Source organism: Neodiprion fabricii, chromosome 3 (genome assembly GCF_021155785.1).
Source record: "Neodiprion fabricii isolate iyNeoFabr1 chromosome 3, iyNeoFabr1.1, whole genome shotgun sequence".
Taxonomy (NCBI): Eukaryota; Metazoa; Arthropoda; class Insecta; order Hymenoptera; family Diprionidae; genus Neodiprion; species Neodiprion fabricii.
Genome location: NC_060241.1, coordinates 12253429 through 12268976, shown reverse-complemented (window position 1 = coordinate 12268976; position 15548 = coordinate 12253429). Strand labels below are relative to the sequence as shown.

At 38.8% G+C, this 15548-nt stretch overlaps 1 protein-coding gene and 1 long non-coding RNA gene across 2 annotated transcripts in view; both read right to left on the bottom strand.

The window, feature by feature from the left end:
• Positions 1 to 15548, bottom strand: part of LOC124178533 (glutamate receptor ionotropic, NMDA 2B) — a 2057245-nt gene that overhangs the window by 1042338 nt on the left and 999359 nt on the right. The window lies entirely within an intron of this gene.
• LOC124178560 lies at positions 5767 to 6460 on the bottom strand. Its single transcript, XR_006869838.1, has 3 exons — positions 6395 to 6460; positions 6121 to 6285; positions 5767 to 5964 (listed from the first exon to the last, which is right to left on the bottom strand). It is a non-coding gene; the product is annotated as an uncharacterized LOC124178560 (long non-coding RNA).

The window sequence follows — 15548 nt, the reverse complement described above, 5'->3', positions numbered from 1 at the left end:
TCCACGGTCAAGTCACGAGGTACGTGGCCGTCAGATCCAACTCACATATGTTACGTGGGGGTGAGAGTGTACTGAGCGGTGGTAATTAATGATTAAATGGTTAATCAAACTTGCTCCCACGTAACGTCAATGAATAAAAATTAAATCTAAGAAAGACCTACCTTTCGATAAGCCGGTAATTTGTAGGATCGTGTTGCTATAGTCCTGTACAGGTCTGTTAGGTATGTTCAAATGATTGAGGCTAATTTATAATGATAAAAATGGGAAAGGTTGTCGTTCAAAAGATATGGCTTGGAATGATTTAACTGGTAATAGATAAAGTATATTCGGTACGATTTGGTAGTTAAATTGTCTGGTAACAATGAGTGTTGATAATGATGTAACAATTTATAAAGTGTTGGAATTTATATAAATTTTGAATTTATATAACAATCCACGCCGACGGACGAATTTATATTCAAATGCAGAGAAGCTGCAGAATCGCTAAATTTGACGGTTTGCGTGTTTGAGCAAATCGTGTGCTATTCTATTCTATTGATATTATTGTTAGATACCAAGAAAATCTATACTGAACGATGGCTATAACTAGCTGGTCGTGATTATTGTATCGATCTTTTTAGGTTATCTTGAATTAACTGCTGCTGTCATATCACATTGTGCTTAAATCTTGGAAACAATACGTATGATTTAATTGGGATAGTGAAGCTAGCCACCAACTCTAGTCTTACTTTTGACTAGATATTATGAAAGTAAATTTTGATTAGACAGGTGAAAACATTAGAATTCGTTCAATGTTGAGGATTAGCACTCGGATTGACGTATCTTTAGATGTAATACGGCGAGATTGAGAGCCGTCGGATCGTGTCGGTCTGCGTCAGTAGAATTTCTGGATCAGGGTCCCACCTCAGGATCAGGAGCGCCGCAGCCTCCCCGCTCACCCCGCCTGCACCCAACCGAGGCAACCGCGAGAGACCAGCGAGCGACGAGGGAGCACCACCCCGCCCAACTCCACGACCCCGTAGCGCTGCGCGGAAGACGACATCGCGATCTAGCCTTAAGTTCTGCGCCGCGTAGCGACGACAGGTGCGCGTCAAGTTGCGCAATCCCCAAAATCGATGACATATCGATTGGTGCGCATTCTTAGGGTGATGACGTCACGAAGGATTAGCGTGACGAGATCGGCGTTGCGGCCGATCGGCCATCTGAGATCACTTTAGTTCTGGCGACGGATTAGGGAGGTAGCGCGGCGTTTACTAGTTGCGAGTTTTGTTTATTGTGTGGAGAAGTCGAGTTGTATGGCGAAGATGATGGCCGTCAAGGATCACGAGGGAGTGGGAGACTTCCTCTCCTGGATGTGGAGCGGTAAGCGCTGCTAATATTCTCGCGAGAGAATTTCGAGAGATATGAAATAAAGGCTTGCCGAGGAACGGATAGCCATCGAGGATTTGCGTTAACCAAAGTACTCGAAATTCTTTAGCCGATAAATCTGCTTGGTGACCGTAGCCTGAGTTGCACGTAATAAAGTAGAGCCAATTTAGTGTAATCGAGGAGGTCGAGTCAAGCCACGTGTTGAGGCGAGACACTATTGTCTCGAATTTGAGTGTAACCAAATTCCGTTACACGGGGTCACGTCAACTCTGTACGATATAATCTCATTTCTCGTGCAGGTCGCGAGCCGTCGAAAGGGGAGCGTTCGAATTCGCGAACCGCGTCCCGACGTCGCGGAGAAAGTTGAGCTCGGGTGCGCGTTAATAAGGATTTTCTTTTGTAGAGGGTAGTCGCGGGTGACGCGACGAGCCTCTTTTTCGTTTGGACTTTTGCCTTAGTAGTTAGTGATAAAGTGGCGATTAGCGCCCGTAGGCATAAGCAATTTTATTTCTTTGTTTTTTTTTTTTGTTTGAATTATTACCGATCGCGGACAGCGTCGGCCGGGAATTTGGTTCCGTCTCCGTCAAGGAGTTTATTATTAAGTTGGCGATTAGCGCCATTCCGTAGAGGACGATCGCGGGCAGCGTGTCGGGTCCTATTTTGTTTTTGGTTTTTGTAAATTAGCGGTTCTTATTAAGACAGCGACTAGCGCACGTAGGCCGTAGAGGTCTTCTAGATCTATTAGATTTTCTTTTGGTTTGTTCTATCTTTTTTTTTGTTAAGCCTAAGTCTCTAATTTTGGATCGCGGCCGGCGACTTACGGGCTATTATTTCTCTGTATTTGTAATTCTAATCGCCAAGAACGACTTTTGCCGTATTATTATTTTTATTTTTGTACTATCGCTGGCTGAAAATATATTATTGGAATTTTATTATTGCTTTCTAAAATAACGTGTTGGCGTACGTGTGTCGTATCTCTCTCTACCCAAAAATTACCCCTCCCCTCTCCGCGGTACTGAGCTGCCGAGTACATGGTCGCGGTATTCGCTAGGTGCGTGACCCCAGCGCCACCTTACGATACAACTTACGGTGGCTCTTTTTAGATATTTTACATGTACTAAATGCTAAATAGATGTTTAAAAAATTAAACAAAGTTGAAAAAAATATTATTTATGTTAAAAATGTAAAATTTTACACAGAGCGCATATTAAATTATAAGTTTTTACCTGGATCAGCTGAAAAAAGTAAGTAAAATTAACACAATAACTAAAACAAGTCTCATGTGAATAAGGTTAAGCAGTGTTAAAATCTGTCAAGAAGTTTATTGTTAAATTAATATTGAATGAAAAATAAGTATTAATATTAAATATATAACAATCTGAAATTATATAAAAAATAAAAAATATTTCATTTTGACATAATTATATATTTACGAAAATATCTAGAATTTTTATTTTCTTTATTTAATTTTTCAGATAAAAATGGAATTTGTGTTAAAAACCGGCTTTCAATCTATTACCCACAATATTATTTTCCAACCACAAACTTTAATAAAAGGTAAAAATTTAGTTCTGGCTGAACATGTGAGAGATGTTGAAGAACATCGAAAATTAAATCAAAGTTATTTAATTAAAGCGCGCGTCATTAGACAAGCATCGGTAAATTCAACGCCTTACACAACATCATTGAATGTAATAACACTTACATACTACAATTATCATTGTTTGGATTTTTTTTTAATTTTATTTTTATTGTTTTAATATTTCAGATTAATGAGACACGACTTGTGACAGATGTCAAGTGTGATTGTGTATACAATCAGAGCAAGAAATGTAAACACATCGCAGCATTAATTTATTTCATCAATAGTGAAAAGAGTGCAACAAAAAAAAGTAATCAACAAGTATGGGGAAAACCTAGTGCCCGACAGTTTGCAAAAGATAAATATGCTAAAGGTAAACAATTTGGAGAAATGTTTCCCGCAAAAAGAGAAAAATGTTATGAGGCTCCAGAAATAGATATTTCTCAATTGTTAGAAGAATCTCCTTTACAACAGGTGATGGTAGCAAAAGCTAAAAATACAAATATACATACGGTCAAAAGAGTCATGAATTCATTACTGCAACAAGTCGAAATTAATTTAGAAAAGGAAGACTGTGAACAATGTGCAATTAATTTTCTAATTTCTTGTGATGAAAATACGCAATATAAAACAAATTTCAAGTTAGATAAGAAGTTAAAAGATTTTTACGTCGAAAAAATTGAAATGTCCGAAGAAGATATTATAAAACTATGCTGTGAAACTTTGGGACAATCTACTTGCACTGAATGGTATGCTGCTAGACAACTAAGATTGTCTGCTAGTAAAAACGTGCACAGTATTAAAGTAAGAAAAACTAAAATTATTGAAAGTCTGGTGTATGAAATATTGCATCCAAAAAAAATTGATTGCGCTTCTACTAAGTATGGTTTAAATAATGAATCACTTGCAAGAGAAAATTATGAAAAAGTTAATAACTGTAATGTGAAACGTGTTGGTGTCACAGTTTGCAAATTTTAACCTTGGCTTTGCGCGAGCCTTGATGAAGTAGTTGTACTAGATGGATGTATCTTAAAACTAGTCGAATTTAAATGTCCCATTTCATGTAAGGATAAACCTGTGATAAATATAACTGATAATTTGTGTAATGTTAAATATTTAGAACTCATTGATGGTGCCTGGGAACTGAAGAAGTCTGATAGTTACTACACTCAAATTCAAATACAATTGTATGTGAGTGGGATGAATATTTGTGATCTTTTTATATATTCACCAATACCAGGTGGTTGTTGTTTAGTTGAAGTGCTTCGTGATGAAGATTTTTTAAAGAAAGTTATTTCACAAAGTGAAATATTTTATTTTCGAGATTATTTACCAGCTCTTTGTGCGGCAATGACTAAAGAACCAAGTACAGAGAATGATGAAAACATTGATACATCAAATACTGATAGTTGTGCTGAAAATGAAATTTACGTTGACAATAACAATAACAGTGAGGAAACCTCACCAGTGCGAATTTTTACAGAAAAAAAATTAATCCATCAGAATAATTATATTAAAATAAATAAGATGTTTTATTTTATATTATTAAAAGTTTATTATATCATTATATTACATTATTTTAATATTACATAAAAAAAGCTTTATTACGTGTTGCTAAAAGTTGAAATATGATTTATTAATGTATATTTTATGCCTAAGAATATGTATTTAATATATAATTCAGTTGTAATGTTAGTACATGATCCAAAAAATTTAATAAATTAACCAGTTCATTAAAAAATATCAATTATTTTGAACCATTAATTATATTCTTCATTTTTTTTTTGGAAATTATTGGTGGTTGTAAATTTACCAAAACACAGCATACGAGTACATGTATGATGTCATCTACACAATGAAATAGATTTTCAGGAAATTTATTTAATACTTGATAAAGTCTTAATCGTTGCATTATGCGTTCAATATGAATTCGTACTTTTGCTATGCTGTACGTTTCTTGAGTTTGTTGTGTTGTAAATTCAGATTTTTTCTCTAAAAAAGGTGGCACAACCATTTTTAATTTTTTTCCACTTGCATCGATAAATGTTTTAATTTCCGGAAAACCTTTGTCAGCCAAAACGACGTCACCATCTTCTAGAAGATCTAATAAACCTGATTCAATTGTCATTTGAGAGTCAGATTTACGACCACCAGCTACTTTTGATTTCAAGGAAATAAATCCTCCTGGAGTGATACCTATGAGAACCTTCGCAGTAAAATTTTTTTTATAATGCGAATAACAATAAACCCGATGATCAACATTAGCAGGAATTTCAATATTAAATTCAGTACAATCGATGATTACTCGAGTATCACTGTAATCATGATGAAAACACTCAGGCATCGTTGCTTGAACAACATCAATATCCGGCCAAAATACTAAATTAGCTGTCGTACTAGCTAATTGCTCCAAAATGTCGAAAAAAATTCTTGAAATCATTGTTCTATGCACGTTAAATAATACGCCAAGAGCCGAAAAAGTGAGTCCTATTTTTAATTTCATTAAAAATATGAACAGTCTATCTTTGTAACCAATCGTCGATTTTTTAGGAGGTTTTGTTCTGTCTAATAAAAAATTAAAATTATTAAATGTTACACCAGCAAGATCTATGAGTTGCTCGTTTTTTTTAACTGATGAAAATCCTTCAAACATATTGGTTACTTGAGTTTCATGATCAGCAAACGTTCTATGTGGTGTACCGCACTCCTTGTTAACATATTTTTTATTATTTGTAATTATTTTTGACGTCGACGCTTCTAGAATCTCTGTTTGTGTCTCAGCATCACATTTGTTATTAGTGATATACCGATTACAAATGAATGTTTTTGATGAAACATTGGAGGTAAAATATATATTCGCTTCACATGCCTGCTCCACCGTTTGATTCATGAATGTATTATTTTGATCACCTTCAGCTATTTCAGGCGGTTCTACAAAATTCATCACCGGATGTATCTCAGCCGTTGACGATAATGACTTTTTCATTATTCTTCTCTCCATGAAGCGTTTGTGTCTAGATGAATTAATTACGATAACAGAAATAAAAATTAAATTAACTATAATAGGTATTGCTAAATTTTTAACTATACCGATTAATGTGACTTAATTTTTTAGTCGATTATTTCGATTAATCTAAATATATTAATCGAAACTAAATTCTTTTACGTACCTATTCAAAACGGCAGATTCGTTGACTTTACGTCGTCTATAAGCTGATGGAAAAATAGTTGGAGCGAAGTTGGGACTTGATTCAATATCTGATTTTTCACCGCTAATGAAGTGTTCACTGCATATAACATCCATAGGTTTTGGAGACCATAACGATCCATCAATACTTTACAAAAAAAAAATTAAACTATTACATACTCAGATTTCTTATATGATATACACATGTACATGATATTATTCTATAATATATGGTTATAGGTTATAGTAATACTTACTTTTGCCTTTTAACAGCAGCGATCCATTTTTTTCGCTGATTTAATTTCCAATTGGCAACCGGAAACTTATAAAATTCACAATTGCTATTTCGACTTGTATTTTTGCAATCGACTACACAACAACTTTGATGACCCATTTTATTTACTTTATTTAATTTAGTTGACACACGTGTTATTTTAATAGCCTTAAGTAAAAAAGAGCCACCCATAGTTCTATATTGTCCGCAGCGAGCGCTGACATCAGTTCTGTGTCCCCCACTATGCCTTACGCACCCAGCGAATATCGCATTACCGATTTCGAGGCGTGTTGACCACGCCAGGCGCCCAACAAATTTCGCGATATTGTTTTAGGTCCAGGATACCTCGCGGACGCCGATTTATTGTGCACGCGGTAAGTTCTCGGTCATCTTCTCCGAGTGACCGAGGAGCGGGAAAATCCACGTCACAGTAGATAAGCATTGTAACGTGACATTTATGATGCCCGTTAGAAGGGGCTCCTTGAACCCTGGACGGAACCAAAATTTAGGGATGTCCGAGATTGAGTCGTGAAATCTTTGTAGATGAGCGCCAGGACTAGAGTCGCGTATCTGAAACTACGAGAGGGGACACTTTAGCGAATAGCATAAGATATTTCAGGTTGTCTTTTTTTTCATTTTTTGAGCTACAACGACATCAGGCAGGAAGTCGGTACGGAATTCAAGTAAATTGCGGAGTGGCGGACTAGCGACGATTCCGAAGGAAGGATGTCGAAGCTGCGGAGAGGGAGCCAACGCAGATTCCCGCATCGCGGGAATCCAAGGCGGACGCGATTCCTGCTGGCTGCCGGCGCGCTGCAGCCTCTCCCCCTTCACCCCGCCAAGAATTGACCAGCGAACTTGCGACAGACCGATTAACGACGAGGGAGCACCATGCTCACCACCAAGACGCCATGGAGCTGCGCGGAGGACGAGATTGCGATTGCTAAATACTACTTAACGCAGAACTTAACTACTTAGTTAAGTTCTGCGCCGCGATGCTATTAAACGTGTGCGTTGAGTTGCGCAATCGACGAAATCGATGACGGTTCGATTATTGCGTATTCTTGTGGTGATGACGTCACGTATAGGATAACGTATCGAGATCTGTGTTGCGGCAGGTCGTAGGTTTTTGAAACCACTCTAGTTCTGGCGGTCATGATAGATAGTCACGTTTTGGGGAGTTTGGTAGTAATGTAAGTAATGGAGCCACCTGAAAATCGCGAAGGGGATGAAGAGGATGTTGCGGGGATGTAAAAGGTAAGCGCTGCTTCTATCCTCGTGATTGAATTTCGAGCATAATTGCGAAAGGGCTTGCCGAGTTACGGATAGCCGTTTTGGATTTGCGTTGTAGAAAAGTACTCGAAATTCTTTTGCAGATTCTTTTGCTTGATGACCGTGGCCTTAATGCGCGTGATAGAGTAAAGTAAATTTCGAGTCCTTGAGAAAGTTGAGTAGAGTCACGGGTCTTAGTTGAGTCTCTCTCGTTTTTGAAATTAAGTACAGCCGAATTCCGCTGTACCAGGTCGAGTTGCGTTATCGGGTCTTCCAGTGTTGCCTCTCGAGGAGGTCGTGAAGTGCCGAATTGGAGTGCTCGAATTAGCGAATAATGTTTTCAAGGATTTCAAGAAAGTTTCATTTCGGAAGCGTTGCGATAGCGTTCAGTTGAGGTTACGATTAGTTGCGTTTGCGCTTAGTTCCGTACCCGTTTAATTGAGATGATATTAATTGAGTTGCGTTATTTTGAGATTATGTTTAGTTGGGGTTGCGTTCAGTTAAGTTTTCGTTTATGTAAGATAGTGTTTACTTGAGTTGAGGTTACTTATAGTCGAAATTGCCGTTGCGTCGAGTAGCGGTTGAGACGAGTAGTCCGTATATTGAGTTTTACTTGCGTCTGAAGTATGGTGGCGTTTAAGGACTTGTTTGGTTGAAATAAGTAGGAAATAAGCTTTAGGTTTAGATAAGTTGTCACATTTACATTTACGGCAGCTTGCGGTAGCGTTGAAGCTCCAAGTCGGGTGAGATCTTAGGTGAGATCGAGGACGCCGTCTATTCGGTAGCCCGACGGCGCACCGTCGAGAAAGTAATTTTAGTTTCGGTTTCGAGCAATTATTGCTATTGAGGAAGAATTGCGTATTTGCGAATTGAGAGAAGCATAGGGAGATTTCGTAACTGTTGAGTGAAATTTTAGTTAGGGAGCCGCAAGCTCAGTAGAGTAAGGAATAGCGTAGGTTACGTGTAATTTTCTGTTTGTTTTTGGAATCGCGACGAGCGACTTCTGAATTATTTTTTTTTTTGTTCTTGTATCACTGATATTGTGAAACATAACATTTAATTTTACTTCTTTCTTTAAGTACCGTGTGGTTTTTGAGTGTCTCTCTTTCTCTCCAAAAATTACCCCTTCCCTCTCCGCTGTACTGAGCTACCGAGCATATTTCCGCGGTATAACGCATTAACGATTTCGAGGCGTATTAATCACGCCAGGCGCCCAACAACATTTCGCGATATTGTTTTTGGATTCAGCTTACACTGCCGGACGCCGAATTATTGTGTACGCGGTAAGTTTTCGGTCATTTTCTCCGAGTGATCGAGGTACGGAAAAATCCACGTCACAGCATGTAATACCTATATTCAGTGAGGCGCTGGCGAATTTCGTATTGAGCCGGACAGTGCTACCAACTTCATTTGCGGCCGAAGAAATTTCAAAAGCGAAATAGCCGGTTTTTCAACGATAACTCGAGATAACCGGTTTTTGAAGCGAACTTCGAGATAGCCTGATCTTGAAGCCTAACTCGAGATGGCCGGTTTTGCAAGCCTGACTCGAGATAGCCGGTTATTCTCCGCAACCGTCGATATAATCACTGTTCAGGTGTATCTAAACTTCGCACGGGAAAGAACTCTATCAAATAATAACAATACTCGATAAAAAACGTAACAAACGCATTTTAAAAATTTATTTCGTCATTTTAGCTACTTATCATTGCATGAATACGATAAATGCTATTCGTTAATTAGCATTAGCTGGAAATAGGTTTTTGAATTATAGACATTGTGACGCGGTTTTTTCCTGTACCTCGGTCACTCGGAGAAATAACCGAGAACTTACTGAGTACACAATAATTCAGCGGCCCGCGATGTAACCGGAAAAACATATCGCGTGATTATGTTGGGCGCCGGGCGTGATTAACACGCCTCGAAATCTTTACCTTCGCTAACCCTTAGGAGCGGGAAGAAGTAATTTTGGAGAGAGAGAGAGAGAGAGAGAGAGAGAGAGAGAGAGAGAGAGAGAGAGAGAGAGAGAGAGAGAGAGAGAGAGAGAGAGAGAGAGAGAGAGAGAGAGAGAGAGAGAGAGAGAGAGAGAGAGACACGAAAACCAGACGCTATTTATTTAACCAAAGAAATAAAATAATATAATATATTTCACAATAGCGGTGATACAAAAACAAAAAAAAAGAACTATTCAAAATTCGCTCTTCGCGATCCGGCATCAAAATAAAAAAAAAAAAACAGAAAATTATACGTCATCTACGCTCTTACTTAATCTACTGAGCTGGCAGCTCGCTAATAAAATTTTACTCAAAATTTGAAAAATCTCCATTTGCAACTCTCAATTCGCAACTTACAAATTTTTATGCTATAGCAATAATTGCTAGCAACCGAAACCATAACTAATTTCTCGACGGTACGCCGCCGGGCTACTGAACAGACGGCGTCCTCAATCTCACTCAAGATCTCACCTGACTCGGAGATTCGACTCTACCGAGAGCTGCATTAAATTTGAACTTGACAATTTAAATTAAGATAACCCTTATTCTCTATTTAACTCCACTAAACCACATCCACAGAGCTCAACCTGATGTGAAACTCAACTATACAGATTCTGAAGCGACAACATAATTCAGACGCAACTAAAACTCCATAACACAAACTTCGCGTTTCAACCACTACCTAACGAAACCGCAATCTCAAGTATACGCAACCGTAACTGAACTTAACTGAACACAATATTAACTAAACAGGAACTAAACTAAGCGCAAGTGCCACCAAACGTAACCTCAACTAAACGCTATTGCAACGCATCCGAAATCATACCTTCTCGAAACGCTCGAAACCGTTATTCGCTAATTCAAGTACTCCATTTCAGCAATTCGCGACCTACTCCAGAGGCGACACAAAAAAAAAACCCGATAACGCGGCTCGACCCAGTACAGCGCGATTTGGCTGTACGTAATCTCAAAAACGAGAAAAACGCAACTAAAACCTGTGACTCTACTCAATATTCTCAACTACTCAAAATTTACTCTATTTTATAATGCGTAATTCAGGCTGCGGTCACCAAGCAAAAGAATCGGCAAAAGAATTTCGAGTACTCATCTGCAACGTAAATCCAAAATGGCTATCCGTTATTCGGCAAACTTTTACGCAATTATTCTCGAAATTCCATCGCGAGGATATAAACCGCGCTTACCGTTCAACACCGACGCAACGCACTCTCCATCCCCCTCGCGATTTTTAGGCGGCGCCATTACTTCGTTAAACTCCCCAAAACATGACTATCTATCATGACCGTCAGAACTAGTGTGGTTTCAAAAACCTACAACCTGGCGCAATACGGATATCGATACGCTATCCCATACGTGACGTCATTCCCGCAAGAATACGCAATAATCGAACCGTCATCGATTTCATCAATAGCGCAACTCGATGCGCGCCTTCAGTAACGTCGCGGCGCTCAACTCAACGCGAGATTGCAATATCGTTGGAACTTGGTTGGCTCCCTCACCGCAGCCTCGATATCCTTTCTTCGCAATCGTCGCTGGTCCGCCACACCACAATATCCTCGAATTCGTTACTGACATCCTGCCTGATGCCGTTGTAGCTCGAAAAATAATACAAAAAAAAATGGTTGCCTGTAAAGTCGGTTTCACGGGCGAAGATTTTACGTGACAACGTCTTTTTCTCGGTAGAATATTTATTGATATGAATATAATTAAATTGCACAATAGGAACAAGGAATTGAATGAAAATAAGAATTGCACAAATTTTAACTATAGAAATATATTTTGTTTACTAAAACATTGTACATGTAAACTTAAACTTAACTAATTCCTATTTGAGTGATTTTGTTGAGGATAGGACGATGATAGGAGAAATATGAAATGAAAGGAAGTGTTTCTGCTGTAATGTGTCTTGCGAAAGTCAAGTCGATAGTTGTTCCTTTTAACGTAGTTGTCTTAGAAATGTTTGATACGCAATCAAGATTATACGTATTTTTCATGAAATTAAGAAACGAGTTGTCAGGCTTTACGTTTTTGTTAAAATCACCACACAGAAGAATCGGTATACTAGAATCAACTTGCACGAACGGTGGCACGTACTGGCTGTTGTGAATGTACGGACCGAGTCCTTGCCATAGCAACATTCCAATATCCTGCATACTAGCTCCTGGATGAATATATATAGCACCGAGTATAAACTTGAAGCTAGTATTAGCGGCGAAGCAAGTAACTTCAGTCATGCACATGTCACCCTTGGTTTTAATGACACGAGTTACGTCTGTAATCGCAACTTGGACCACTTCCGCCGTACATGTCGATGATAATTTAAGATAGATCGCCACTCCACCAGCCGCGTTGGTAATGACGAATCTAAGCACTCCACATTTTCACTACAGACACAGCTGACGATACTTTAACCACACGTGTGAACTTGTGTTATGACGCTTTCTTGTTTTTCCAACGCCAAGAACGTTCGAGAAAGACAAAGACAGAGACACAAGGATGCGCCGATTCAATGCGCCTAATTCTCTAGTGCTGCGCGCGCGGCAGACCGATCATAGTTGAGTGGGAGAGAGACGCAAGGCATTCGGCGGGCCTCTCTCTCGTTCGGTGACTCATCGTAACGTTACCGGGCGTTACACTTTTTCATAAGTGACTCCCAGCCGCAACCTAATTTAAGACGTTGTCACGTCAAAAAACATGAAATATCTTTCTTTATTCGCTAAAGTATCCCCTCTGGTAGTTTCGGATGCGTGACTCTAGTTCTGGTGCTCTTTGACAAATATTTTGTGACTTAATCTCGGAAATCCCTGAATCTTGGTTCCTCTCAGGGTTCAGAGAGTCACTTGCAACGGGCATCAGGAATGCCACGTTACAACATACGTAAAGAGGAAATCCTCGCTTCACGGCTGATGGTGAGGAATCGGAGAATCGGTACGGTCATACCGACTGAGACACACCGATAGACTTCTAGCGAGGAAGGACGGTTAGGCAAGAGAGAATCTGAAAGAAATGTGGAAGAAGGAGCATCTCTTTCGATTCCTGTTTATAGGTTAGGGACGAACTAATTTTTTTCTCTAAAATTACGCTTGTAATTATTTCATTCTAATAAACTACCTGTTTATAAGCATCGAACGACTTAACTTCCACAAACCACCCTGGGGTGAAAACAATCCTTACACATTAGACTGGGTCAAAAAAATTGACTATTTTTGTTTTTGAAAAATATGTTGAGAATATCATTCAGTTTGGCAAAAAAAAAATTTCATGAAATTTTAAGCCCTCAATATTAACTTTAAGAGGTCTATCATCGCTATTTTTGATTTTTAGTAATAATTTGATGTTTTACGTCAGAACTGTCGAAATATTGAAGTGAAAAAATTTATGTTCACTTATCCCTTTATAAAATTAAATTCCCTACAAAAAAGGTCTTATTATAGATTTTTGTCAGACAAGCCGTTTCCGAGTAATTAAGCTTAATAAATTGATATAATTTCTCGAGAATTAATCGAGAACTAATCGAGAATTAATCGAGAATTAATCGAGAACTAATCGAGAATTAATCGAGGATTAATCGAGAAATTATATCAATTTATTAAGCTTAATTACTCAGAAACGGCTTCTCTGACAAAAATCTATAATCAGACCTTTTTTGTAGGGAATTTAATTTTATAAAGGGATAAGTAAACATAAATTTTTTTACTTCAATATTTCGACAGTTCTGACGTAAAACATCAAATTATTACTAAAAATCAAAAATAGCGATGATAGACCTCTTAAAGTTAATATTAAGGGCTTAAAATTTCATGAAATTTTTTTTTTTTTGCTATACTGAATGATATTCACAATATATTTTTCAAAAAAAAAAAAATTGTCAATTTTTTTGGCCCAATCAATTACACGTATAATTCTCATGTGACGGTGAAAACAGATTTCATCACCAGTTTTGTTCTTCAAATCACATACGCCACGATAACGTCCATATTGATTATAATGCAGGCTACATATGTGATAGCGAGCCATGATGTAATCCATTTTCAAGAAGTTTATCCTACACCTCACTACTTGAGTTGGATGCAAACGTGACAATAAATTCGTCTGGTAAAAAGATAACGTTTTCAGACCTCGTTGCTCTCGAATTACCGAATTCATTGTATGGTAAGGGTATTAGTAGATATAAGAGTTTTGGGACACGATGTCGGCGTACCGGCAGAGTTACCTCGATTCCTTCCATACCGATAGGCAGTATGTTATCCCTGCGATGGTAAGCCTTACCCACGGTGGTGTTACCGATAGGAGCGTTACTATAGATAGCACCACCTGTATTTTCGCTCGATCTCACCAACAGGTAGCGGCTCGTGTTACCGACGGAAGCGTTATCACAGAAGATGCCACGTGTATTTATGCTCGATTTCCCGAGTGTGTGTAATGAGATTTCGGTGTTGTCAGATGAGCAACCATTTTTGAATTTTCACCGTCAGATGAGCAGACGTTTCTAATTTTTGCCGTTAGATAGCAGACGTTTTACCGACGGAAGTGTTACTGATAAGAGCATTATCATAGATGGCTCCACTAGTCACTGTCATACCGATCAGGTTTGTTGTGTGTCCAATATCCACAGCAATATGGAGTTACCTTCAGCTTCACCGATAGTAGGTGTTACTGGCAGAACTGTTACCGCGAGTTTACCACATGTGGCGCGCACATTATCGATCAATCGATGTTCTATCGTTCAACTCTGCTTTGTTTTCAATGTCCACCGCAAGACGGTTACTTTTTATTAGGTGGTGGTAGTGGTGGGTCAGATAAAATATTTCAAAATAACGGTTGGATGCTTTGAATGCATCGTAAAATTTTTTCCCACGAAATGCAGGTCGAAACCTGTGGAATATGAGGTTTGTCAAAAAATTTTCCCACAAAATGGCGGATGGCATTGTCCATAAATCAGTCTGGATAGGGGGCGCGTTTATGGAAATTCTCCCCGCAAATGCATGTCGAGACTTGTCTGGTGAAAAATTGTAATGGGTTTGGGCGGTGTATAAAACACGATAGTCGCTCTGTTTTCATCGTCTCTTCTCGTTGTGAACTGCTCTTACTTGCGAAAAAAGGAACTCTCAGCGGAACGCGATGGATCTGGCAAAAGTCAACTATGTCATCTGCCTTGAGAATCTACCGACCAAGAAAATGTTGGATCTCGAAATTGGGTACTGGTCTAAAACTGGTCTAAAAAAAAAATTCGGGGTACGCGTTCTGGCGACGACCGAGGGAGAGTATAACATCTTTTTACAGCTGAGTATCGCCCGGGTTGTTCAAGAACGTTGTAACATGGCTGGGAAAAATCATCTGCAATTGAAATACTATGGCGGAGTATTCAACACGTTTGAATTTTCATGCAGCTATGTACCGTAAATAATCTATGTCATCCCCTCTACTTCTACGAAATTCATCCGCGAAGGGATAAAAGCAGGTGTGCAGGAGACTAAATAGTAAGTCGTCTACCGTTAATATTTAAGAAAAATCGAGCGCAACATCCCTGTTCAACACGGCTGTGGCCCTAGACGTGCAATGTTTCATCGGCCGTAGAAAGAAGCTTGTACCCAAAGAAGTTGCAGTCATCGACGTGTACCGGCCTGGATTACATCATTATCAAGTCACCCTGTGATTTGGCTAGCCTACCACTTGAATGTAGAGCTACTAATGCTTAGTTACCACGCAATCATCCCAGAATACCATGGAATGCTGACAACAAATTTCACGAGAATGTGTCAAAGGGGAGGAGAAGAAAACATAGCTGACGGAGATTTTCGATGGTAAAACGAGAGTTACTGATATGGAAGATTTGCACATCACACCCCTGGTAGT